We start from the raw sequence: 26,890 nt of genomic DNA, 5'->3' as shown, positions 1-26,890 counted from the left end.
GTGCAGGGCTCTGTCTTTTCTGATTTTTGGGAAGTCCTGCCCTGCCCAGCCTCACTCACAAGTAATGATCTCCCTGTCATCAGAAAGGGAAGGAGAAGTGGTTTCTCTCGCTGCGGGCCGTTCCAGTCAGCAGTTCCTGGCCCTGCTTCCTTCCCGGGGGCTTCCTTCCTCGTGGCCCACATCTCTTGTTTCCTTCCATTCCTCTTCCTCCTCCCCGTCTCGGGTCCACCTGCCTCAGTGAGTCTTCCTGTCTGTCCCCTGCCTTCCTAATGACTGAGTCCAAATTCTGAAAGCACAGCTTTGACCGTGTCTCTCTCCATCCCAGACACAGCCAGTAGCTCCTGTCGCCTCCAGGAGTGAGGTCAGACCTCTGAGCATGGCATTGTCGGCCCACCCAGCCTCACTCCGCTGTGAATCCAGCCGATGGCCTTTGAGCTTCTGATGTCCCATGTCAGTCCTGGTCAGAGGCTTCACCTCTTGCCTTTTATGCCTGTTGCTGCCTCTCCTGGACTTGTGCACTTGGAGCCCATCATCTCTTCTCCTTTGGGTGCCTGAGAAGTCCAGGGGCCCTGACTGAGGATGCCCTGGGGCTCAGACCCCTGCCCCCCTAGGTGCTGGCTCTGGATGTGAGCGGCTCACTTCACTTCTCCTTCTGTCTTGGCTCACAGTTCGCATCACTTTCAGCCTTTGTGTGTGCTTGAAGCCAGGTCAGTCAGCCTCTTGTAGGCAGCTGTAGTTGGATATTGTTTTTACTTATCCATTCACCTACTCTATATTTGTTTGGAGAATTTAATTCATTTACAGTTAAATTAGTTATTGACAGATAAGGTCTTACTATTTCAGTTTTGTCATTTTCTAGACAGAAAATGCTTTGTAGTGTCTTTTTTTTTTCTATTTTCTTTTGTGATATCTCTTGGTGGTATGCTTTGATTTTTTTCCCTTTATTTTTAAAATATATATATATTTAAAACTACAGGCTTATTCTTTGTGGTTTCCATGGAGATTACATAGAATATTTTATAAAAGTCTATTTTAAGCTGATGACAACTTAACTCAGACCACATACAGAGACTCTAACTTCCTTTTCATCAGTTTTTGATGTTATGGATATTACAGTTCATACATTTATATCTATTAACAAATTATTGTATGTATAGTTGTTTTTAATAATTTTGTGATTCAATTTTTATACTAGAGTTAAAAAGTGATTTATGCACCACAATTATAGCATAAGAGTATTCTCAATTTGACCATATTCTTATTTAATTCACGGTGAATTTTATATTTCACATGTTTTCATGTTGGTAATTAGCTTCCTTTTATTTCAATGTGAAGAATTCCCTGTGAAAGCATTTCTTATGAGGTGGGTATAGGGATGATTAAGTCCCTCGTCTTTCTTTGTCTGGGATAGTCTTTATCTCTCCTTCTTTTCTGAAAGTCAGATTTGACAGGTATGATATTCTTGATTGGCAGATTTTTCTTTCAGCTTTTTGAATTTGTCATCCCACTCTTTCCGAATTTGCAAGATTTCTGCTGAGAAATGTACTGAAAGTCATCTGATGCTTCCCTTGTTTGTGACAAGTCACTTTTCTTTTGCTACTTTCAAAATTCCGTCTTTGACTTTTGAAAAATTGATAATAATGTGTTCTGTTGAAGATCTCTGTATGTACAGTTTGGGGTTCTCTGATATCAATGCATCTATCTCTGTGTTTATTTCTTTCTCCAGATGTGTTTTCTGTTCTTTTTTCTTTCTTTCTCTCCCCACCCCCTTTAAATAACCTGCTTGGCACTTTCTCCTGGCTTTGCTCCCATAATACATATATTAGTCTACTTGGTGGTGGACCAGAAGTCCAATAGACTTTTTCCACGCTTCATTCTTTTTTCGTTTTGTTCTTCTAAGTAATTTCAAATGACCTGTCTTTAGCCTTGTTGATTCTTTTTTTCCAGTTAAGCAAGTCTGCTATGGAAGTTCCCTGTGTAATTTTTTAGTTCAGTCATTGTGTCTCAGTGCCAGAATTTCTGTTTGGTTCTTTTGTATGGTTTCTGCCTCTTAGTTGAACTTTCAATTTTGTTCACTTATTGTTTTCCTGATTTTGTTTGGCTGTCTGTCTTCTCATGTAATTTGCTGAGCTTCTGTAAAACAAACATTTTGAATTATTTGCCAGGCAGTTCATAGATCCTCACTTCCTGAGGATTGGTCACTCATGCTTTACTTTGGTACTTTAGTGGTGCATGTTTCCCTGACTGTTCATAATTCTGTAGCCTTGTATTGGTGTCAGTGCATTTGAAGAAGTGTGTACTCTTAGATTCTATATGGATGGGCTTTGGTAGAGCAAGTCAATCCACCCAGAAATCGGATGGCTGGTCTGTGGGTGGTTTACTGTTGGAGAACTGGTATCTGGGGAAGTGGGACTATGAGCCTGTCTCCTGGATGGCAGCACTCATCCTGGGGCCTGGGATGACTTGGATAGGCTTGAGGCTTGGGCCTGTGTAGCCAAGCCTGGTTTCTGGGTCAATGGAAGGTAAATTGAAAGCCTGAATCCATGAGGTGCAGCCTGGGTTTTGGGGCCCTTGGGGACCCACCTGACACTGTAGTTCACTGGGGTGGGCTTGTAGACTGTTTCTGTGGGGTAGACCTGGAGCCCAGGTTTTGGGGGACTGGCCTAGCACTAGGGCTCACTGGGGTGGGCCTGGTGCTGGAGTCTGAAGGGAAGTCAGTGCTCACTTTCCTTTCCTTCCTCCACCGTGAGGCTTCTGTCTCCACCCTGGGCTGAGCTGGCTTGGGGGAAGGTTGACATGGGTGATGTAAAACTGTCCTTCCTGCCCTCTTAAAATACATCTCTTCTTATTTCTGCACTCTACATAGATCCTGTATCTTCTCCCCTGGATCCCTTAGCTCTTGTGAAGATATTTTTTACGAATGAATGGTGGTTCAAACTGATGTTTGTAGGAGGGAGGCACACTGGAATTTCCTCTTCTGCCATCTTGCTGATGTAATTTCTTCCTTCTTACCATGATTTTCAATGATGCATTCATTTATTTGTGTTTCACATCTGTCCTCCTCCACTAGATTCGAACCTTGTAAAAGCAAGGGTCAAGTCAATTTTGTCTAGCACACTCAATGAAAACCACTGCTGTTACCACACAGACTCTATGCTGGGTAACATTTTACCAAATCATTTCATCCTAAGACTTAATTGAGGTGTAGATTCTCTTAGTGCATTTATTTTATAGATGAAGAAACTACAGCATATACAAGGTAATTAATGTGTTCCATCTCTCCCATCTGGTTGGTAGTTAGTAAAACCAGGATTCAAAACCTCATGATAGCTCCAGGGTCTTCGTTCATAACCATTCTGCCAAGGTCTCCTAATGTTTCCTTCTAGTGACCTCGCCTGTGGTGGTACTTGGAAAATGGGTGGTCCATGAATCAAAGGGCCACTGCCCCATTTCTGGAGGAAGTCCTCATTATACTTTATGCATGGGGTATGGAGTTGGCAGCGTGGTAAAGCAGAAGGGATATGGAATCCAGTGTGCTGGGGTTGAAATCTGGGATCGCCCATTCACTAACTGGGTGACTGAGCAGACCACTTAATTTCGTTGACCTCTGGTTTTCTTAGGTCAAAATGGGAGCAATGCTATTTATTTTGCATTAAGAAGGGAAACTTGTGAGGTGAACCGATATGTTATAGTGGGTGCCCAGAAAAGTGTGATCTGCCCTCTTGGAGATGTTCTCATTTTTAAGTCAGATCACATCACATTTTTCAGATAAAGCTAACTGGAAGGGAGGAGATGTGAGGGAGGGGATGACTGTCACTTAGGTTGATGGGGAGAAGGGACGAGGCTCAGTTGGCGCAGGACACAGAGGGGATGCACCCATCTTTCTGCTCAGTTTAGTCTGTCATTACCCTAAGTTGGAGTTGCTGCTACTTCCTTTGCAAGGCCAAATGTTTGGGGCTTTTTGTGACTCACCCACTCAGGCCGCATGACTAAAGGCCCCCCAGTTGCTCTCAGCTCTGTGAGTGTTCTGTGTCCCCAGTCACTGACTGCTTTCTTAGCGAAGTTCTGCTCTCTCCTGCTCCTGACCTTCCTGCCCTGTGAGCTCCTGAGACAGGCCCGGAGTCCTTGGTTTGCCTTTATGACCATTTCCAGGAAATCTACGCTAGGCACCCTGCTTTAAAATCTCTCTGGAATGTTCAGTGCCGAGCCTGCTCACTCTGACCCTCCTTCCTTCTTGCACCTGCTCTCCGGTGCTCAGGAATGGTCCCGTCTCACCCTGGCTCCCATTCTCCCACAGTCTGTGCATAGAGTTTTCTTCTGGACTTTTCTTCATCTTTGCCTTCACCTTGCCTGGCCTCTAATAAACTGCATCTAGTTCTCAAAGGAACAGAAATGCTGGTGTCTTAGGAACTGGCCTGCCCTGGCAGCAGATTCAGCCCCTGAAGACAGGGGAGAAGGACATTTGGCCTCGTGACAGCCACGCACCGCTGACTCATCCTGGATGCTGGACTTGCTGGCACATCACCCCTGGAGAGTCATGGTCCTTCTTGGCCCCAGGCCTGGACAAGACGTGGGGCCTTGCCGATGAGAGGAGCGGCTCCAGGTGGCTATGCTTTTAGCCCTAAGTGCTGCACCTTGCCTAGGGACCATGATGCTCAGTGTCATGGAAATTTGGCTCCACTAATTAGTTGATGTAAGTCCTTGACCAGGATTGTAAGGTAGGACTGTTGGGTTGGCAATCCTGGCTGCTTTCTTTATCAACAGTGTGATGGTGGGTTTCTGTTTGATTTTGCAGCCCTGGGAATTGAACCCAGGGCTTCACACATGCTAGGCAAGAGCTCTGCCTCTGAGCAACACCTTCAACCCTCCAACAGCATGAGTGCAGATGAGATTCTAATGACTCGCTCTTGATTTCCTCATGTGTAAAGTGGCATGGTGTCAGAAGTGCTTACCTGTAGGAGATTAAACCATGGGTTCCAGTTCTCCACTTCTCCGTTGTAGAAGTGTACATTCAGACCTTTGCTGAGATGTCAATGTGGGCAGATTCTGCTTTTTTACCTCTGGACTTTGGAAGTTGCTGGCCTCATGATCCAGGTGGATCATGGAAGGCATGGAAGCTCTCTAACTGTATTTTTCACTGGGATGCCTGTGGAAGCTTCTGGTGTAAAATCTTCCAGATCCATAGGTGAGAAGCTGGACATGGGTTTCAGGGGGTAAGGCCAGGGGACGTGGGCTGTGCTCCTCCTGGAGGCTCCAGGCCCCCACCTGCTTTCCTGCCATTTTCAGCTTCTGGAGGTGGCACACACGCCTTGTCTCATGCACGGCCCTTCCTCCTCTGTCCTCACAGTCGGCAGTGCAGCACCTCTCTCTTCCTCCACAGTGACATCTTCTCTGACTGGTTCTTCTGCTTTCCCTTTCCTTGCTTCAGGGCCCTTCTGATGGTATTTGTGCCCACAGAAATAATCCTGAGAAGCCTCCTTACTTTAAGGTCAGAAGATTCATCACTTTACATCCATCTGCAACCTTAGTTCCCCTTTGACTTGGGACCTAACGTATTCATGGGATTCAGGGACCGGGACGTGGACTTCTTCTGGTGGCCATTATTTTGCCCACTGTAGGCATGACAGGCACTTGGAGCAGTTCCTCACATGCACAAAATGTTATATCTGTGGGTGTTCCTATACATGTTTTTATTCAGGAGACAAAAATAAGATGGTGTCCTGCCTGATGCCCACACAGGCTCCTCGGAAAGGCTGTATTTTGTATTAATTTCCTGTTGCTGCTCTAAGAAATGATCACATATACAGTGGCTTAAGACATAAATTTATTAGGTCAGTGATTTGACATAAGGGTGGGAACAGGTTCCATCCCTTGTCCCTAAATGGACTGTGGGCAGTTGGCTTATGAAATGGGAGGGAGTCAGGTACGTTTTCTTAGGTGGATTTGGAGCAGAGCAGAGAGTCTTGAGGTGGATAATAAAGCTCCTGATTGTCATAAAGGGTCTCCTGTTGTTCCCGCTGTCCCTTGGCAGATATAGTGGCACCAGCCCAGCAGACAGGCTGAGCCACCAGGGGAGGGCTGGGGTGAGGATCGGCCAGGATGGCCAGCTCCTGTATCCCTGTGCCTGGCTAGCCCCATCCTTGACTCCTGCAGGGCCCTGAATACAAGGGGTCACAGGGGGAAAAGGAGCTTCCTGGCATGGTGGACCCCAATTGGAAGGAAACAGCTGGCATTCGTGGGGGCAAGAGAACAAAATCCAGAGAGAGCAATAACCTCTTGTCAGTCTGCATTCCGCCTTGAGCAGCTGCCCGGTGACTGTGGAGTAGTTCAGAGCAGGAAGGAGGATGTGCTTTCCAGAAGCACTAGATGAGCTTCTCCTGGATGAGAACAGGGCAGACGTAACAGGAGACCCAGGGGCTTGGGTTCTCAGGAGACTGAGGTCCCATCAATGACCTACTGTGTTACCACCAGAAAGCAGATGCTGCACCTCTGGACTCTGGAGCCCCATGCCATGTACTGCTCCTGCCACTGAGCAGCAGCGTGATCTCAGGCAAGTTTCTTATCTCCGTCAGGCCTCAGGCTCCTCGTCAGGAAAATGGGATTACATTAGCACTCGAGTAGAGCTTGTAAGAGGAGGAGCTGAACTAGGAGGGGGAGTCACAAAAAGCACCAAGCGTCTGACCCCCAGCTGTGCCCTCTTCACTCATGGGCTAGTTCCTGTTCCTAACATCAAACTGGAATGCACTCTGTCCCCACCCAGCCATGTTCTCAGAGCAGTGCTGAGCTCAGGGCCAGGGTCCTTTTCAGATGCTCAGTCTCACTTAGTTGTCCCACATCCCTGGGACAGACCAGGTGTCCTCGCCCCACCTTTCCCAAGCTGAGCTGAGTCCGGCCAGCCTCCCATGGCCCTTCCTTTTCATGAGGAGCCGATTCACCGAGGGACAGCACTGGGTGCTTTGTTAGTTCCCTGAGGCCTCCCACGAGGACAGGAGCAGCCGCCACTCATTGAGCACCTACGCCGTGTGGTGATGTGCCATCCTTACCACCCTGCTGTGAAGACACTGTTATCCCCAAACTAGGAGATTGCATTTGCTCACAGAAGAGCACACGAGCTGGGTTCAAGCTCAGCCGGAACATGTTTCTTTCTATTGCACCAGAGGCCAGACACATCAGGGTTGTTTCCAAAGCTTGAGGTCCTAAAAACTTCTCTTTAAGGATTCTGAACAAAATTTTGCAGACAAATTTTATACAATTTAAAATGAACAGCTTGATTGGGCATGGTGGTCCAGGCCTGTAATCCCAGCAACTTGGGAGGTTTACTCAAGAAGATTGCAAATTGAAGGTCAGCCTGGGCAACTCAGCCAGAAGCTGTCTCAAAATAAAATAAAATAAATATAAAAAGGACTGGGGATGTCGCTCAGTGGTGGAGCACTCTGGTTCAATCCCTAGAACTGGAAAAAAAATGCAGCTTGTCATTGGGGTTACAAACAAGTACCAGGAAGTCAAGAGTTGTCCTGGCGCTGGCTGTGTTGGGAGGTACATGGAAAGTCACCCGCCCCCTCCCAAGGCACGGTGACCTGGAATCCCACTGCTCACTGCCTTCCTCTGTTCCATCTTTTAGCTCATAAACATGTTTTCTTCCCTGTACTTTGGCATTCATCAGGATTTAAATTCCAGGTTGTCAGCCCTTGTAGAAAGGGGTTCAGATCTCGGCATTAAATCCCCCCTATTGGGTGTGCAGGGCCTTGTCATTTGCAGAATGATCAGTTTATCCTCACAGCTACCTTGAGAGGTTACCTGCATTGCAGATGAGGAAAATCACTGGCCTGGCTTTAAGTGCAAACATCTCGTGGATACCAGGAAGCCTTCTGTTCAATTGCTCATTAGCTCAGTGTGTGTGTGTGTGTGTGTGTGTGTGTGTGTGTGTGTGTACGTGCACACACACCTGTAATCCAAGGCTGTATTCAGACTAAGGGAAGAGACTGTGCCCTTTCTTGTAAGCTGAATTTCCCCTCCGCAAACATCCTAGGACGTCTGTACCATGAGTGAACTGATAGAGACTCATCTGCCCTGATTCTCCAGTTCAGAACTTGTCCCTACCTTGTGATGGTTCTTTCCAAAGGATAAATAATTTACTATTTATAAGTAGTAATACTATTTATATGTAATAATTTATTTACTATTTATAAGGAGTAATCCTGATTTACCAGTCAGATCACATTGGGAGTATTGACCTCCTGTCTGGGAACCAGTTTTACTTCTTTACTTATTAAAAAGCAGTAGGTATCTCCCAGAAAAAGCTAAAAATGCTTGTTATCACTGAGCACAAACTCATGGAACGAGCAGATGCGTATGTGGGTGCATTTATCTACCGATTTATCTTCATAAGAGTATGGTAGTACACACATTAGTGTGTAAATGTTTTTTTTGCTGAATACAGGACAAGGACATTTCCCCACCAGCATCTATGTTTCTGCTGCACCACCAGGTGATGACTTGGGCCTCCATCTTCACCACTTTTCAGGTGTAAGTCGCAAAATCCCTTTAGTTTCGCAGTGTCTGAGGATGAATTCAGCGTTGGCACTATTGAACGCAGTGCTTCAGTGAATGTTCTTACAGCCAAATCTTTGTGGATATATTTTTCTATTTCCTGGACTCTATTCCCATACATCAAAGTGGCTGAATCATGGGCTATTTTGGCCTTTGAGGTTGTCAATTTCCCCTTCAGGAAGGTTGGACCAGTGTCTCAGAACTTCTGTCACCAGGACAGAGGTGGCTGTGCCCTTGAGCTCTCTGCAGCAGGTTCTAGCTTCGTTTAGCCTCGTTTCTTTGGCACTTGGATGGCACCAGGCACACACTGTTCCAGCCCACGTGTCCCTTCTTGAGAGGACACCTCTCCCTGCTCCCTGTAGCAGCCTTGTTCCTCCCTCTAGCTCTTGCCCACTCCCCGCCTTGTGCTAGAATGGATTTTACCTTTCTAACTAGTGAGGGGGGAAAATAAAAAGACAGATAAGATTTTGTGACACATTAAAGTTATACAGAATAGAAATGGGAATTTCAGTGTCCTGCTGTGTTCTTAGGACACAGCAGGCCCTTTTGAATCGTTGTCTGTGGTGGCTTTTACACTACAATGGCAGAGATGATTGGCCATGGCACAGGCCATATGGTCCATGGTGTCCAAGATGTTTACTATTTGGCCTTTACCAAAATAGTTTGCCTCTAATCCTGTCTAGTGCAGGATGTTATTGTCGCCGTCTCCATTTATACATGGAAAAGGGTGAGACACAGAAGATAGGAAGTTACCTGAAGTCACACACAGAATGGAAGTGGTGGAACTGGGGCTTGGTTTTCAAAGTGGGGTGCTCTCCATCTTTGGCCTTTGCAGGTGAGGAAGGGGAGTTGGGCGCAGGTGAGGAAGGTGAGGCAGGCACAGGTGAGGAAGGTGAGGCAGGCACAGGTGAGGTCCTCTGTCAATGAGCAGTGGAATCAGGACTGGGTCAGTTGGCCCTGGACAACCTTGGCCTTTCTTTGTTAGTGGGCTTCCACTTCCCCTAGCTCCTGGGATAGCCTGGTCAACACAGGGGCAAATCCACCAGGGCGTTGGCATCTCCTTACAAACACTGCCAAGAGCAGGAGATGGCAGGACCGAGCTGGTGAGGTCATGTTCTTTCTACTGAATGCCAACTTAAAGATGTGTGTAGAGTGAATGGAGGAATCTGATGGATAGCTCCTGGACTCTAAGGATTCTCACTGCAGGGATAGGGCAGGGACCTCTGTGAAAAGCAGCAAATCCCAGAGCCTTGCCACGGGAGAGACCTTCCTGCGGTGCGACACAGGGTTCTTGGGCCACAGTTCCAAACACTTCTTCCATTAAAAATCTACTGCAGGAATGCTGCTCCCCCCCACCCCGCCCAACACAACTCTCCCTGCTTTTGTTGATTCTAAATGTTCTTCTAAAATTGCTGTGTTGAGGTGTAATTCATATTGTGTACCATTTACCAATCTCAACACATTTTCATTACCTTGAAAAGGAATTCTGTCCCTTTAGTTGTCACCTCCCAGTCTCCGTCTTCCCCAATTCCAAGGCAAACATCGATTTGCTTTCTGTTGCTATGGAATTGCCCTCCTAGGCCCTTCATATCAACGGAGCCATACAGTATGTGGTCTTTTGCGACTGGCTTCTTTCATGTAGCAGAGTGTTTTCAAGGTTCATCCACGTGGTAAATGTATGAGTACTTCATTCTTTTTTTATGCTGGGAATGTATTCCATTGTGTGCATACCTGCCATTCTGTGTGTCCATTCAGCAGTCCACGGACAGTGGTTGTTTGCATTTTATGGAGCATGCTGCTCTGAACGTTCCTGTGCAGGTGATGTCTGGAAGTGTGTGTTCGTTTGTCCTGGGAATGCATACCCCTAGGAGTGCAGTTGCTGGGTCTTATGGTAACTGCATAGACCTTTCCAGAAGGTGCCAGACCTCTCCAAAGTGCTGCACGATTTCCCCTTCCCACTAGAAGCTGCCTGTTCCTGCTTGTTGTCAAGGCTCATCTTTAAACATATTACATGATTCCATTTGTATGAATCTTTAGAACATGTGAATTAATTGAGGATGCTAGAAATGAGTGCAGTGGCTTCCTATAGGAACAGGGAGAGACAACTGGGACAGGCCCAGGCCCTGCAGAGTGAGGGAAATGTTTCGTCTTAGTGGTTTGGTGCATTTGGGTAGATAAATTTGTCAAATGAATTGGGCATTTTCCTGTGTATAAATTATGTCTAAACTTTTTTTTAAGGATAAAAAATGAAAAAAACAATTAGGGAGAAGAAGAAAAACACATGTATCTAAATGGTCTCATAACGTGACTGGCTGCTTATCTTACCACCTTCCATGGACATGGGGCCTGGCTTGGCAGCCAAGACCAAGTATGGACGCTTTTTGTTGATGTGGTTAACTCTGTCTGGACGGGGAGTGTCATTCACACTGGAGGAGGCTCTTTCCCACTTTCCCAGCTAGTGGGGTCCCTTGGACAGCTGCCCCCTGATGTGGGGAGGGGCCCTTGGGTGGTCCTGTTGAGGACTCCAGGTCAAATTGTATTTCCCTTTGGTTTCAAGGTAAAAGAAAAAAAAAAGGATTATTTTCTATCAATTGCTACAAAGTCTAGTCTCCGTTTTCACCTATGAGGAGGAGGAAACCAATTCATTTTCCTAGTGTTTTCCAAGGCCACATCACGCACCAAAACACGGCATTTAGATGGAGCACTTTTGTTACGGCCAAGAAGCAGACAACTGCAAATAGAAAAGAAGTCAAAGATTCCCTCTCCTCCCTTAGAATCTGGGGGAAAAAAAATGTATGAATGAACATAAATTCCCAGAATTTTTTGACTGGGCAAGCACCACTAATTATTCAAGTTGAAAACAAACAAAAAAAAAATCAGTCTTACCTAATTTTTCATAAAATTGCAAAATGCATCCCCTTATTTTTAGACTTAAAAATGTCTTTGGCTAGCCAAAGTTATAGAAGCATAAAATATCATATTTAGGGGGAAGATGCCATTGTATATTTATTTTCTTACTTATTCCTCACGTGTGATTGATTTTTTCCAAAGATGATTTATTGCTTGTGAATTAAATTGTTTTTTATTTTATTTTATTTATTTATTTTTTATATATCGTGGTGGCACTGGGACTGAACTCAGGGCCTCAGGAGTGCTAGAAAAGTTTATTATGTCACTGAACTATACCCCTAGCCCCTCGTGAATTCAATTGTTAAGGATCTGGGTTGTTCTCTGACTGGAGAGATCAATTTGTTCTGTTAGGACAGACGCCTGCCTCACACTCCCCAACCCCATACCTAGAGCTTAGAAACTTCAAGGCAGCCCCACATGAGACCCTGACCATGAACCTTGCGGTGAACCAGGCAAGGGTTTGGTCTTATAGAATCTGGGGCAAGTCACATTTCTCGTCTTTGTCTCAGTTTCCTCGTCAGAAGAATAGGAAACAAAACACTGTCCCTAGGGAATCGATGTAGAGACATAAATGGGAAAACTCCTGGCGCAGCGCAGCGCAAAGCTTGGCCCTGTAGAGTAGCTCTCTCCTTCCTTTTCAACCACTCCCTCCCTTTAGCCTGCTGCCTTCCTGGTGCCTTGGAAACCAGCTCTCAGGCTTCTGCTTACTGGGATGCAACTCTGATCATTGCAGAAACTTACACAGATGCACGTGACGCTTGGGGTGTGTGCATGTGTAGGCACTGTATGCGTGCATGTATGTACATGCGTAGCCCATGCAAAGCACAGAAAGACAAATATGGCACGATCCGGCTCACACCTGGAATCTAACAAAGCTGATCCGATAGGAGGAGAAAGAAGTTACCAGGCACTGGGGAATTTAGAGTGGGAGGGGCTTTGAGGAGATAGATATTGGTAGGAGAGTACACAATTTCAGGTAGGCAGGAGAATAAGTTCAAGAGGCCTATTGTAAAGCATAGTAACTATGGTTAATAATGGATTGCATTCTTGAAAAATGCTGAGAGTGGATATAAAATGTTTGTACCACAAACATGATAACCATGTGAGGAAACGCATGTTAATTAACTAGCTTTAGTGACTCACCATGTATATCTACTTCAAAACATCCTTTTGTACACAATGAAGAAGTACAAGTTTCTCTGTTACAGTCGGGGGATGAAGCACGCCTATAATCTCAGCAACTTGGGAGGCTGGAGGAGGAGGATCTCAAGTTCAAGGCTAGCCTCAGTAACTTAGCAAGACCCTGTTACTAAAATAGAAATAAAATAAAAAATAAAAATAAAAAAGGACTGTGGATGTAGCTCAATGGTAAAGTACCTTTGGGTTCAATCCACAGTACCCCACATTAAACAAACAGACAAACAAACAAATAAATATTGCACAATACCTCCCTCCCATGGGTGAATTTAGGCTGACAGCTCACTGATAGAGCTTGTGTCTATCACTAACCCAAGGTGGAGCTTGTTCCAGCAAACATCTGGGTGTGTCACTATTTATATTCCATCCTTCTGTACTCGTCCCTGGCAGCTGTGGCTCAGCCTTCCAGCAGTTGCCCAATAGAGTGTTGGAAACTTTAACTGTTTTTGCATATCACTATGTAAGTGAGGTCCCAGATGACCGTGAGCGGTGTGTTCCAGGGCTGGAGAAGGGACTCAATGGAGCTTGAGCCATGGTTTTGCAAATGTGTTTGCCCTGGTAGGACACGAACTCATGTGGGCAGAGTGCTTAAACACTGAGCCACATCCCCAGTCCCCTTTTATTTTTTATTTAGAGACATGGTCTCACTAAGTCGCTCTGACTAGCTTTGAACTTGTGATCCTCCTACCTCAGCCTCCAGAGCCGCTAGGATACAGGCCTGTACCACTGCACCCAGCCCCACCAGGTCTTCTAACTCAGTGGTTCTGGGTTAGCACCTGGCAATCAGCATTTTTACCAAACTTCTTAGAAAGGTCCATTCAGCTAATGAGGTGCTATCAATAGTGTCTGTATTTCAAAGACCCACAAACATAAAAAAGACCAACAAAATTATTAGTTTAAAATAAACACGAAATTGGCGGACACAACATCTTTGTTTATATGTGGTGCTGAGGATCGAACCCGGGCTACACGCATGCCAGGCGAGTGCGCTACCGCTTGAGCCACATCCCCAGCCCACATGGGGGTTATTTTGATGTAGGTTAGGGGCCTACATTTCATGTGCTGTTTGGAGGTCCAGGAAAGCTGCCAATCCCAAGCCCCAGAAATGCTGCTCTGAGAAATATGGCCCTGGTGACATCTTGTTCCTGCATTTGGAAGGACACTTAGAGGTGTCCTTCTTCAATGCCCAGATGTTACTATCAGGCAAACCAAAACCGAGAAGGAAGTGACTCATCCAAGGTTACACAGCGAGTTCTTGAGGAGGCCTGACCAGAGCCAGCACTTACAACCCGTGTCCACGTGCCTGTGTGTGCAAGGGCTGGTTCCATCCTCCCCAAGTCTCTTCATTTCTTTTACTTTGATTTCTCTTCCCTGTATTCCCTGTGTCCTTAGGCCAGTCTGACACCAGTCTGGGATACCTGGAAGTGGGGGAGAAAGATGGCAGGGGTCTCAGGGTGGAAACTGCTAGCCCACAGCAGTTGCAGATGACAGAGCAGGCTATAGCTCCCGTGGCTGTGGAGGAGGAGGTGCCGAGACCCTTCGAGCGGAGGCATGAAAAGCTGGTTGGTGTCTCAGCAGCCCATTGAGTTCCAACTAGTGCTGGGCATTGGGTGCGCTGGGATGCAGCTGACAAAGCTGACAAAGCCCCTGCCCACAAGAATTTATTCAATGTGTATTTGCTGAGCACCCTACCATGTGCCCAGCACCTTGAACAAGGCCAGTGTGGTGCTTAGAGACTTGTTTGCAAGACAGGCAATGACAGATGTCAGATCCATAGCTATGAAGCATTTCAGATGGTACCGAGTCATGTGATGAAAATTTGAGATAATGAGAAGGGGAGTCTGCAGGAGTAAGGCAGGCATTTGAAGTCTTGCTAGTGGAATGAATGGATAGTAAATTCCACATTCTCTGGATGGTGATGTACACAGGCCATTCATTCTCCTACTTCCTTGTTTACTCTGACCAATCGTAGCCAATGAGTCATGAGCAGAAGTGATGTGTCATTTCAGAATACTAGTGAGAGACCCTTCAGAGGTCTCTCTCTTTTCAGACCTGCCACCTTTCAGTGCTTGAAGTAGAGAATGCTCCAACAGTCTGGTCTGGCTGGTGCTAACACAGAGCACAACCTCTGATTGTGCATAACCCATGATAGACATGTAGACTGAAGGGGTTATTACTCTTTATTTCTTTAAAATTCTGCAATTTGGGGATACATGTTAATGCATCATAACATTGCCAATCCTGACTGTTACAATCTGCAAGGCAAATAGCCTGGAACTGTCACCTGGATTGACTGGTAGGGGCTGCCTGGAGCCCTGAATGGGAGAAAAATCTGAGGTCCCATCTGGGCTCTGTAGAATGGATTGGTGACAACTGCAATGCCCACAGGTGGGAGGTGGCAAATCCCCTGCCTGGTTTTCAGGGTCCTCAAAATTCAGGACCTAACACACCCTCCCAGGGGTCTTGGTTATTTTCTTTCTGTTCTGGCCCTAAGAAGGTCTTGTCCCGAGCACGCAGTACCCTTCTTCACTCCAGTGCTTCATCACTGATGCCACCACCATCCACCCACCCACATGCCATGGTCATCCTTCACAGGGGCTCTCAGAGGATTTTCCTTTGCAGCCCACAGTGACCCTGCTGTCCTGAGCCCAGACCACGCAGTGCCTACACTCCATTAATCTTTGACAGTCTTGCTTTGTTTTCTCACACTTCATTCCTCCATGGTTATCTAACATTCCTTGGGTTGAAGTCTTGACTCCCTAACTAGCATGCACACTCAGGGAGTGGCCTTAGTTTTGCAATTCTTCACAGCAGTGTCTTGGTGATAGCAGGCACTTGAGAAATCTGTTCCAAAGAATTGGCTGGATTGATGGAGTGAGGCTAGGGAGGAGAGAGGAAACAGTGCGGTCATCTAAGGACCCCCCTCTCCATCTCTGCCCTTGCCCAACCCATTATGCCCCCCACTCTCAGGCCAGTCCTTCTCTGAACTGCTGGCCCATTTCAGCGTGGAGATCTGCCCCCTGGACAGTGACTCTTGTGCTCTGCGGGTGACTGCTACAGCAGCCAGTGCAGTGCGTGGCTGGGCTAAGCCCTGGGAGAAGGAGCGTGTCAAGGCAACATGAGACCCAACATGGACTCTGCACTGATGGACTTCCCAGGGAGCTGATTTAGGATAAGACGAGGGTAAGTGTGAGAATTAGCCCAACAGGAGCCAGAGGAGTGCCCAGTGGAGGTCTCAGCCCACATGAAGTGTGGGGGCTCTGGGGGATCCAGCACTGAAGCTGGGTCTGAGCAAGAACCACTAGTGGCCAGCAACAGGTCTGAGAAGTGACATGGGCCTCCCACTGGGAGACAGGAATTTAACCTCATCCTTAGCCCTAAGGGATGCTCCAGAGTGCTTTTTACTAAATTGACATGTAATAATTGCACATTTATGGGGTAGTGTGACATGGAATAATTGCACATCTAAGAGGTGTAGTGTGATAATTTGGTATCTGTATATACTGTAGAGTGATCAAGTCAGGATATCAGCATTTCCTTCTCCTTAATCATGTATCCTTTGTTTGTCCTTGGAACCTTCAAACTCCCCCCTTCTGGTTCTTTATGATGCATGTGATAAGCAGTTGTTATCTGTGGTCACCCCATGGCGCAGGACAGAGCCTGACCTTGTTCTCCAGGCCACGTGCCTCTCCTTCTGCATTCGCTTCCTTTCCTCTCCTGACACCCCTTATTTTTTCTGTGTGTTTATTCACATTCTTTGTGTTTGCTTATCTTATGTGAAAACCAGTGTAACTACTCCTGTAATAAGTGAATCAATAAATAAGTTGATTAATTAACTTAAAAAATGGCCTTGGAGAGCCCAAGTCCCAGAACTCGGAGGCCACCCACTTATGCCTGGGGTCCTGCTGCCCGGGGCTCGGCTCTTCCTCGTGGTGTGGCCACTGTTGTACACACGTGTTCTCAGGGAGGATGGCCGCGGGGGAGTTTCAGTTGCGGTTTCTCGGGAGGATATTCCGCTTGTTACTCCTCTATTTTTCCCTCTTTCTCAGGAGGCTTAAGACTGCCCTCCCCAATTCTCACAGTCCTGCCCCCTACTCCACCCCTAGGCTGCCTTGAAAAGCGTCTCTTTATATACAGAGACACTTCTTTGGGAAGATGTGCGCATTCGGACAGGTCTGGAGAGGAAAAGAGCACTGCGGCGAGCTGGGGTCCCTGGGGGTCACGGCTCCGCGGTGAGTTGGGGTCCCTGGGGGTCACAGCAGTGCTCGTCAAAGCAGGGCAATGGCAGCGTCTCCCTTAGAATAAAAGGTTTTGCCCTGTTCTGTGAGAATCTGTAGGGAGCCTGGCAGGGGCCTGCTTGGCTAGTGGCAGCATAAATAGGTCTTTGGGAACAATTTGTCAGGAGCAGCAAAGCCTCACTTTGACCTTGTCTCCCTGTTGAGGATTCATTCGGAGAGTGGGCAGCTAGACGCCTTTTGGGGTAAAAGGGACCCCAGGAACTCATGCCGTTCCTGCTCCTCCGTCTCTCCCAACTCCTAAAGGACCATGATGGGGAGGAGGGAGCACCTTGAGGAGAGTGGTGACAAGTTGTGATGTGACAGTCCCCAAAGGCACGTGTCCTTCCTGAGATCATGGAAACCTTTCGTACAGAGAGATGCCAGCTCTTCGGAAAATGCAGTGCTTACCCCCATGGGGGTGACAGGAGGGCTGACGGTTTCCTCTTTTGCTCTTCTCTGTCTCGTCTCTTCTCTTTCCCGGAAGCTGCTTCCGTCAGTAGGTATTATTTGTTGCCACAGAAGGAAAGAAGTACTCGATACGTGAATGTGCAGGGTCCCATGTGCCCCCTCGGATGGCATCAGAAGGGGCAGCGCGATCCCCACTGCTCACCTGGCACACGCACAGCATCCGCTCTGCAGTGAGGGGCGGGCGGTGGTGCCGGGGTTGGGACCCCAGGAGCTTCACTCGGCCCGTGAGCTGGGGAGCCCCCAGCCAGGACTGGGTCCAAGTGCAACTTAGCGAAGGCACTCTCCGTCCCCCACAGGTGTCAGCACCCTCGTTATGGGGCTCTGGTCCTCCCCATCCCCTCTTTGCCCTTGTCCCACTGCGCTTGCCCCATGGGTAACGCTGGACCTTATTCTAGAGACAGCCTCTGAGCACTAGGGGCTCCAGTCTCCCACAGGGGATCCCCTCAGAGGCACGCAGCGTGTGTCACGACAGCTCTTCATGTCTGCTCTTCACCGTGGGGACCTGCCAGAGGGCCACAGCCAGTGAGAATCATGGAAGCCATCACACCTGGCTTTTCTGACACTTAATTTGGTTGCATTTTTTTTCCGCTGAATTTCGTGACAGCTTCCTCTCCAGGCATGTCATCATTGGTTCCCATGGGGCCCCGCTCTTGCTTCCTTTTGTTTTTCTTTCTTCGTTTTCCCTCCTCTTCACTCCTCCATGGGCTTCTAGTGCAGTGCATTTGCTCCTTGCCTTGCCTGGGTGCCTAGTCCAGTGCTGCAGGTTCAAGGGGCACCGGGCAGCATCACTTGGCTCTGGCAGAGGCGGCGTGGGGCTTGGTGTTACGGAGAGAGCGAGTGAGAGCAGGAGATCCCATGGTGAAGGAGAGAGCCAGGGAGGGGCAGGGATGCTGTGAGCACCATGTTAATCCCTGCTGGAGGGCAGCCTCCCTAATGACCTCCCACTAGGGCCCATCTCTCCAGGGTCTCTCCCACCCTCAGCATCACTGCACTGAGCTGGAAACTGAACCCCAAGCTTCAGACACAGGAACCTTTGGGAACACCCTCAAACCATATCCAAACCGGATCAATCCAGTCCTGGTGCCCTCAGTACAGCTGGTTCCCTTGACACAGGACCTGCCCTGTTTACATCTCTGTACCCCGCCATGGACTCCAGGTGATCTCAGCTGGTTTTGTGATGAGCACCTCACACCTGTACCTGCATGGACTGTGAGAGAGTTTCTCTGGCCTGGACCCAGCACTGACGGATGAGTCATAGTGCATGTGCATATTTAATTTCACGAGTGCTACCAGATTGTTTTCCAGAATGACTGTACCAATGTACACTTCCACCAGTCGTGCTTAGGAGTTTCTGTTTCTCTACCCCACTGCCTGCACCTGGTATTAGCAGAGGTATCAGAAAAGATGCACTCGCCGGGGCCCTGGGTTTGTTTTTCTGCTGTAGACATCACTTTGCCAAGACAGCATTTTGAGCAAAAAGAAGACTTGGGTAGGAAAAGAGGTCCTTTCTATTTCAAGTCTCTATCTTCTACTAGGGAAGAAGAATTTCCCCAGAAATCCCCAGTAGACTTCCCCTTACGTGTCCTTGGCCAGCCTGGGCCAGGTGGCCTCCTGGCCAGCCCCTCTCAGAGGTAGTGGGATTGCTGAGGCTGTTTCAGGCTAGGAATGATTCTTCCCTGGCCTCAACTTTCTCTGAGTGCCTTGCTGTCTGCCCTGAACTTGAACGGAGCTGGAATGTTGTGATAAGAAGTCAGCAGTGGTTGACTGGCTCCTCCACAGCCAACAGAGTCTCCTCTGCCAGGTTGTCACTTTTGCCACCTTTTGGAGTGCATGCCACCTCTTCTGTACAAGGGATCAACCCGAGGTCTGTGTGATTGGCATCTGCAGAGTTTCAGAAGTGGTGGGTCCACCCCAGCTTGCCTGTTGCCTTGGGGATTAATGTGTCTGTGTCACTTTGGAAGCAACCATGCTTTTTGCTGTGCACATGTCAGAGCCTGTCCCCACCTCAGCTACCCCAGCTTAGGTTCCTGCAGGATCCCCAGAGAGAAGGCACCAGGAGGATTCAAAGGGAAGAGAACTATAGCCCTGGCCCGGTGCCCTGAGTCCAAGGCAGGGTGCCAGCTGTGGACAGGTGGAGAATGCTGGTCAGGGAAAGGCACTTCTGCAGTTGGCCGTGTCCCATTCACCCCAGCCACATGGGTACTGTAGTGGACGCCCTTGTATTTCTGGCTCACCAAACATATTAAGTTTTAAGTGATGCCTAATAAGTTACTGAGTTCTTCCTCTTTGCAGGTGGCCTGGGGAGCTTTTCATTCCTGTGATCTTGTAGAAGTCTCCTGATGGTTCCCCAGAGTGTGTCTGGATCCCAGTCACAGCATGGACTGTAGCCAGACCACCTGCAGAATCCCGCTTTGGACATCAATGAGCAGAGCAGCGCTGGGTGAGTAATATGGCTTTTCTGTGCCATGTCTTTCTCATTTGGGCACGCAGAATCATAGCAGCACGTTGGAAGTCCTCTGTGGGCTAATGAACACAAAGTGCTTTAGAGGGACTCTTGAAAACCATTAGTTAGGTGCTATTTCTCAAAATGCAGGAACTAGGGAGACCCAGAGGTGCCTATTTACTAAACCTTAGACGGCTCTGAGCAGCAGGGCTGCCATTTGAACCCCAGAGCTGGGTTCCTTCCAAGCTCTGGCTGGGGGCAGGAAAACCTTAGAGTGGAGGGAACATCACCATCGTCCATCCCCTTGGCAGGAGAGTGGATTCCCAGCCAAAGCCTCAGTTATACTTTTCATAGAGTCTCCAGCCATCTACAGTGTAATGCTTCCAGCATTGGAACTTTCTAGAAGGTCTCAGGGGACCATGTAATGCTGGGCCACGGAAGATGGGCATGCACCACCAAATCAGAGAGGCTCTAGTCTGATTCCTGCTTCCACCACGTAGCAGGGTTGAGCTTGTTTCTCGTCCTCATCACCCTCAGGTTTGAGTTGTATTTTCTTCTGGAAAGGACTCATGGAGGGTCTCCTAAGCCCAGCATGGTCAGGGAGGCTCCTTCCAGAATGTGGGTGCATGAGCCCCTTCCGGTTTCCTTTCTTAGTTCAGTTCCCACCCACACACACTGACACCAAGTCAAGGTGCTGTCCCTCAGCTCTGTTGGAGTCATTGGAAGGGCTAGGAACCAGGGTTTTAGAACCTTCTGGAAGAGAGTTTTCCTTTCTTCATGAAGCTGCACGGTGGGGCAGGCAGTGCTGGGGTTTGGAAGGGGTTAGCTGCAGTGTCTATGGGTTTTGGGGAAATAGTTACATGGGGCATCCCCTCAGCGTCCTCTCTGTCCACCTGAGCGTTTTCAGACCCAGGCCTGGTGCTGGGTGTGAGAGACTGTTTGCTAATGAAGGAACGTGCAAGCCAAGCGATGTGTCTTTAAACAAAACAGATGCTGGCTTCAAGACACAGATTTCCTTGGAAGCCTTTGGAACCTAACTCAGCCGACTTAGTGACTCACCTATCTTTTAATTTTATTTCTTTTATTTTTTACGTTTTTGGGTACTGGGGATTGAACCCAGGGGTACTCAACCACTGAGCCACATCCCTAGCCCCCCTTTTTTTTTTTTATATTTTATTTAGAGACAGGGTCTCACTGAGGTGCTTAGTGCCTTGCCAAGTTGCTGAGACCGGCTTTGAACACAAGGTCCTCCTGCCTTCGCCTCCCAGTCTGCAGGGATTACAGGCCTGAACCACCAGGTCTGGCCTTAATTTTATTTCTTAAATTTGAATGTCTTTGACTCTCTTCCTCCCGCCCTCCTTCCCATTTCTCCTAGAGAGGAGAACACATTCACCCCCACCCACGGCAACATGTAACACACACACACCTTTCTGCCCCTCTCTCCCGTCACACATCTGACATCTCACCAGAGATTTGGTCACTGCTGAGCTATCTTCATTTAATGTGGCTTTGACAGGATAGTTGGTCTGGAAATTTTATTTTCAATTAAACTGTTTGTTGAACTGCCTCTGTTCTAAAAGGGTTCCATTAAGGTGGGTCATTATATAGCAGTTGCTACAAGGAGGTATTTGTGCTCAATTTCAGCTCTGAGGTAATTCAAATCAAATGCTTTCTATTTTCCTCCCTCGAGCTGTGTGCTACCATCTTTCTCTCATGCTGCAGGCGGTCTGTGAGTTATTTTTAGAAACCCAAATCAAAACAGCAATTTTGGCAGAGGCCATCTCTAGCTCAGCGGAGTAATCCATATATACCGAGACAAACAGCCAAAGAAGCCACATCTTTAAGGAGCAACAACACCACCTCCCTATTTGTGGGGTTCAATGTTTGGGAACTGTAAGCTGTCTTTTGTGCTATTATATTCCATTCCAAGCTCTCAACTGATGTTGAAGGCAGTGGAAATTTCTTTTAAATCATGAAAGGTCTCTCCACTTGCGTACTTTGCCAACATCTGTGTTACAAGATGGCAGCCTTAGGATTTCCTGGGGACCTAGTTTTGGCTTTTGGATCTCCAGTGAAACATGGAGGTCACTTTCTTTATTTTCTTAATCTCCTCTTTTCTTTCCCCAGAATACATGTCCATACCTCATTATGCTTGACTAGCAGGTAAACCTCTTAGAGTTAGAATATAAGTTTTTGGGCAGGGGCTGTACTTCTTATCTTGTTTCATGACTGACACTTGGAAGTGCTCAGCTGGTGGATGAATAGACAGATGAATCATTAAAATGTTATTTCTATTTCCTCTTTTTAAAAAATTGTCAAACTTTTATTGCAAAAAAAAAAATATTAAGTGAATGCATTCATTTTGAGGGGAAAAAAAATCTTCCCAAATAAGGCTGAAGTTCTTTCAGCTCACCACCCCCAATCCTTGCATTCTCATTACCTCTGCTTAGGTGATATTTGTTATTATTTGGGGGCACATCTTTGCAGACCTCTCCAGAGCATTTACTTTTGCACACACTGAGGACTGTTGTTAGACTTGGGATAAACAGATTATTCTACAGCTTATGTCTATCACTCAGTGGTCCATCAGAACGTAATCCAGATTAGCCATCTCTTCCTTTTTAGGGGCTGCATTGTTTGATTACATTAGGCAGCTACACCACCTTTGATTTGGACCAAATAAAGTCTTCCTTTGCTTTCCCATTTGTTATACTTCCACATCTCTTCTCATGTGTAGGTTTTGACATATTAGCCGTGTCCCTGTCCTTAACCTCGGGATGTGTGCTGTGCCCTGGGGATCGTACAGTGGTGGAGAGTGAGTGATGGATACAGGATCGGCTCTGCCCACGGCCAGCTGGGTGTTTCTAGGCAGCTCAATTCCTCTCCCTGGACCTTATGTTTCTCATCTGCACAACAGACTTGGAGCCCCTTCAAGCTGTTAGACTCTAAATAGTAGGACTTACGCAGTGTCACCAGGATTGATTAATAGAATGCATTGTTAGTTCTCCTTCCACCGTGTGCTGGGGTAGGAAAAGAGGCAATTCCCAGCTCAGAGTTCTTAGCTGATACCACAGAGAACCCCTGATTGGCTAGGAAAGTATTGCCTCTGGATTTTAATCTTCTTTACTATTATTTGGTCATTCACTTTAAATTCATTTTATTGTATTTTAAAAATTTATATTTTATTATTATTATTTGCTGGGAATTGAACCCAAGGCCTCATACCTGCTAGGCAACCTCTTTATCACTGAGCTACATCCCTAGCCCTTGTTTTATTTATTTTGCTTTGTTTCATTTTTTTTTTTATTCTGAGCAAGGATGTATAGTTATGGGGAAAAAGAGTATGAACCCTTGAGTTCTAATTCCAGGTTTGTCTAATTCCAAGATAAGTCACTTACCTTCCCTGGGGTTTCACCTGTTAAGATCTTGATTCCAAGTTAGCCAGGTATCCACTAAAATAATGTATAAAAGTTGAAAACCACATCCCCACATGCCAGGTTTCGCCTGGCATTTCTGAGCCTCCCGTCCCCTGCAGACAGGTCATCTCATGCATTGATGAGGTAACCTAAGAGACCCCCAAGCCCATGAGATCTTGTTTCACAGGAGAGTTGTGCAGCTGTCCTGGCCCCTGATGACACATGCCGACCTCTTCAGTGGGCTCTGAGAGAGATCCAGAGAAGGTTCTGAGCTCCTATGATTCACAGGTGGGGTTTTCTCCCCTGCGCCCTGGGGCTGTGTGTGTGGTGGGGCTGAGGCAAAGGGTATTCCCCTGCTTTGTGGCTCAGGACCGCAAGGGTCACAGGATCTGATTCACCTGCCTTGGGTTTCCCTAAGGTTCTCGTCAGGCTTCCCATGTAGAGCAGGGTTCTGGCCCTTGGCTTGGCGATGTGCTTTGGTCTGGAGTTACATGGTGCTCTGCAGATGGAAGGTCGGGCTGAGTAGATGTGAGAGTCGTGCTCAGTAGTCTCCAGGGCTGGCTTTCCTTGTCCCTGTGCACTGTCGGGTGCTCCAGCCCTGAGCTTTGGCTCCTGGACAGTGCTCTGGTTGAGCAGGTTCCTACAAGAATAAGCCCAGAGTCTAAGGTGTTCTTCCGCTTGCTGAGTTCCTCTGTGTTAAGCCCTCCCAGCCTCTGCTTCCTGCCCTGCGGGGTCTTCATTAGATAAAATGACCCTCTGCAATAGGAGCTCGACCAGTTACTTCCTTCCTTTTCTTATATGGGAAAAAACAAAAAACAAAAAACAACCGTCATTTTATAGGCTCTGAATCTGTAAATGAGCATCCGAAAGCCTACTGTGGGTGTTTTCACATTAAAATAAAACCAAAAGGCGCACGAGAAATGTGGGGGAAATGTCATTAACCAGGTAAACATGGTCAATTAATAAAAAATAAGTAATCAAGTAAGTAAAGGGGCGGCAGTAACCATCCCAATATTTTCCCATTACCGCCCTCCTTATTTTAATCAGTTGCCTGCAAATGTGACTTGCATTGTTTAGGTCCCTCCAGAGCGAGGTACATTGTCCCCTGTTCTTGATCCTCCTCCAAGCTGTCAATACCATTTTCATTCACAAACTGGAAACTTTCAGAAATGAGTCAACTTGCCCTGTGAATCATAGGTCCTTGATGTGAAATGCTTGTTGCTGCTGGGGTGAGACGGGGAAAGTCAGAATGAATTCTTTGACCTGAAAAGTCAGTCTAAGTGAACTCTGGACAGGGAGGGTTTAAGGGGTGGGATTCCTGCTGTCCTGGGGCTGCGTTGCAGAGGGAAATCCAGGGACTTAGAGTTTATGTTCGCTGTTGCAGCCCCTTCTGTAGTTTGTGCACCTCTGCATCATGAGAAATGTCACAGCTTGGGACCTCTGATCCTGGGGAGACAGGACTGAAGGTTCTTAAAGACCAGAGTTTCAGTTGATCTTATGTGCATCTCCAATGAGGGCTTCCACCTAGAAGCTTCTCAGAAGTTGTGGAGGAGGAAGAGATGGTGCTATTGTTGCAAGTTGTCTGGCTTCACTGACTGTTCTCCTCTTTTCTGCCTTCAGTATGGAATTCATAGACTCCCATATATATACACACACAAATATCAAAAAATATTATAAGAAAGCAGATATGTCAAAAATAGTATGAGAAAGTGGGAAAAATGAAAAGTTATTTATAATCTCATTGCCCTTGGTAACAATAGCAATTATCACCATCAATGTGCTATAGCCCATTTGTGTTATTTTTGCAGTCTTTTTTTTTTAACATAATTATTATCTTGGGATTCTTTTCAATTTTTCCATTTATGTTTTTCTGCCAGCAATGCCCATGCAATTTCACAGCCTTTTCAACTACCATTTTGGAATTTCCTTTATCCATGTGGCTGTGAGTAATGAAATATTCTTCTAGAATGTTGTTACATCTCAAGAGAATTTCAGAAGTGAAATGTTTTTAAGCCATTTATATGCATATATGTATATATAAATACATGCATTCTCATATACACAAATATACTTAATATATATTTAATATTTAATAAATAGTTTTATATATTTATATCTAAATATATTTAAATGAATGTAGATTTACCAAAAATCTAGTGGAAAGTACTTTTTCCATATTCTATGGCCCCTCCCCCCATATCTCCTGTTATCAGCACCTTGCATTACTGTGGGCCATTTATTACAATTCATGAGCCAATAATGATACATTATGAGTAACTATAGCCCATAGTTTCCATTAGGTCCAGTCCTAGTGTTGTGTAGTTCTGTGAGTTTTCATAAATGCATGGTGCTATAAATCCACCACTACGAGATCATATAGAGTAGTTTTATTGCTCTAGAGCAGATTATGCTAAGTGAAGCTAGCCAATCCCTAAAAAACAAATGCCAAATGTCATCTTTGATATAAGGAGAGCAACTAAGAACAGAATAGGGAGGAAGAGCATGAGAAGAAGATCACCATTAAACAGGGTCGAGAGCGGGGAGGGAAAGAGAGAGAGAAGGGAAATTGCATGGTAAAGGAAGGAGACCCTCATTGTTATGCAAAATTACATATAAGAGGAAGTGAGGGGAAAGGGGGAAAAACAAGAGAGAGAAATGAATTACAGTAGATTGGGTAGAGAGAGAAGATGGGAGGAGAGGGGAGGGGAGGGGAGGGGAGGGGGGATAGTAGAGGATAGGAAGGGCAGCAGAATACAACAGACACTAGTATGGCAGTAGGTAAAAAAGTGGATGTGGAACTGATGTGAATCTGCAATTGTATAGGGGGTAAAAATGGGAGTTCATAATCTGTTTGAATCAAATGTATGAAATATGATATGTCAAGAGCTTTGTAATGTTTTGAACAACTAATAATAAAAAAAGACAAAAAATTAAAAAAAAAAATTTCCTTTGCTGCATCTATTCATCCACTCACCTCTTCACCAACTCTTGGCAGCTACTGATCTTCCCGAGGAGCTGGGATTGCATACCTGGGTCTGGGCTTTTTACTGTCTCTCTAGTTTGGCCTTTTCTAAAATGTCACATAGTTGGAATCATATAGTACGTTGCCTTTTGTGATTGGTGTCTTTCCCTTAGTGATGTGCATTTAAGGTTGCTCCAGGTCTATTCATGGCTCAATAGTTTGTTTTTAGAGCTAAATAATATACCATGGATGCACCATGGTTTATTTGTCCATTCACCAACTGAAGATTATTTTGATTGCCTTCAAGTTTTGACAATGTTGAATTGTTGTGTCACTTTTTGCCTGGATGTAAATTTTCAGTTCATTTGTGTAAATACCAAGGAGTACAGTTGCTGGATCTTAAAAGAATATTTTTGGTTTTGTAAGAAACTGCCAGACTCTTTTCAAAAGTGGCTGTACCATTTTGATTTATACCACTGTTTCCCTGACCGTAATTCTTCCTCCTACATGCTCAGGCAATCTTAAGCCAGTTATTTTTTTTTTTAACATTCTGGGCATCAGATTTCTCACCTGCAACTTAGTAGTATTTCATATATATGCTCTTGTTTAAAGTGAAAGCAAATTTTGTGTAAATGTAGTGTATTTTCCGGTACCAACTCACCATTGA

At 46.5% G+C, this 26,890-nt stretch overlaps 1 long non-coding RNA gene across 1 annotated transcript in view; it reads left to right on the top strand.

Annotated features, from left to right (window-relative positions):
• LOC113195937 (uncharacterized) overlaps positions 1-26,890 on the top strand; it is a 176,290-nt gene that overhangs the window by 129,060 nt on the left and 20,340 nt on the right. Inside the window, exon 3 of the long non-coding RNA XR_003302495.1 lies at positions 19,695-19,842. This is a non-coding gene — a long non-coding RNA (uncharacterized LOC113195937). The remainder of the gene's footprint in view (positions 1-19,694; positions 19,843-26,890) is intronic.

The sequence above is a fragment of the Urocitellus parryii genome, chromosome 7 (genome assembly GCF_045843805.1).
Source record: "Urocitellus parryii isolate mUroPar1 chromosome 7, mUroPar1.hap1, whole genome shotgun sequence".
Classification (NCBI taxonomy): domain Eukaryota; kingdom Metazoa; phylum Chordata; class Mammalia; order Rodentia; family Sciuridae; genus Urocitellus; species Urocitellus parryii.
Note: the sequence above shows the minus strand (reverse complement) of the source record. Positions and strands in the feature narration are given on the sequence as shown.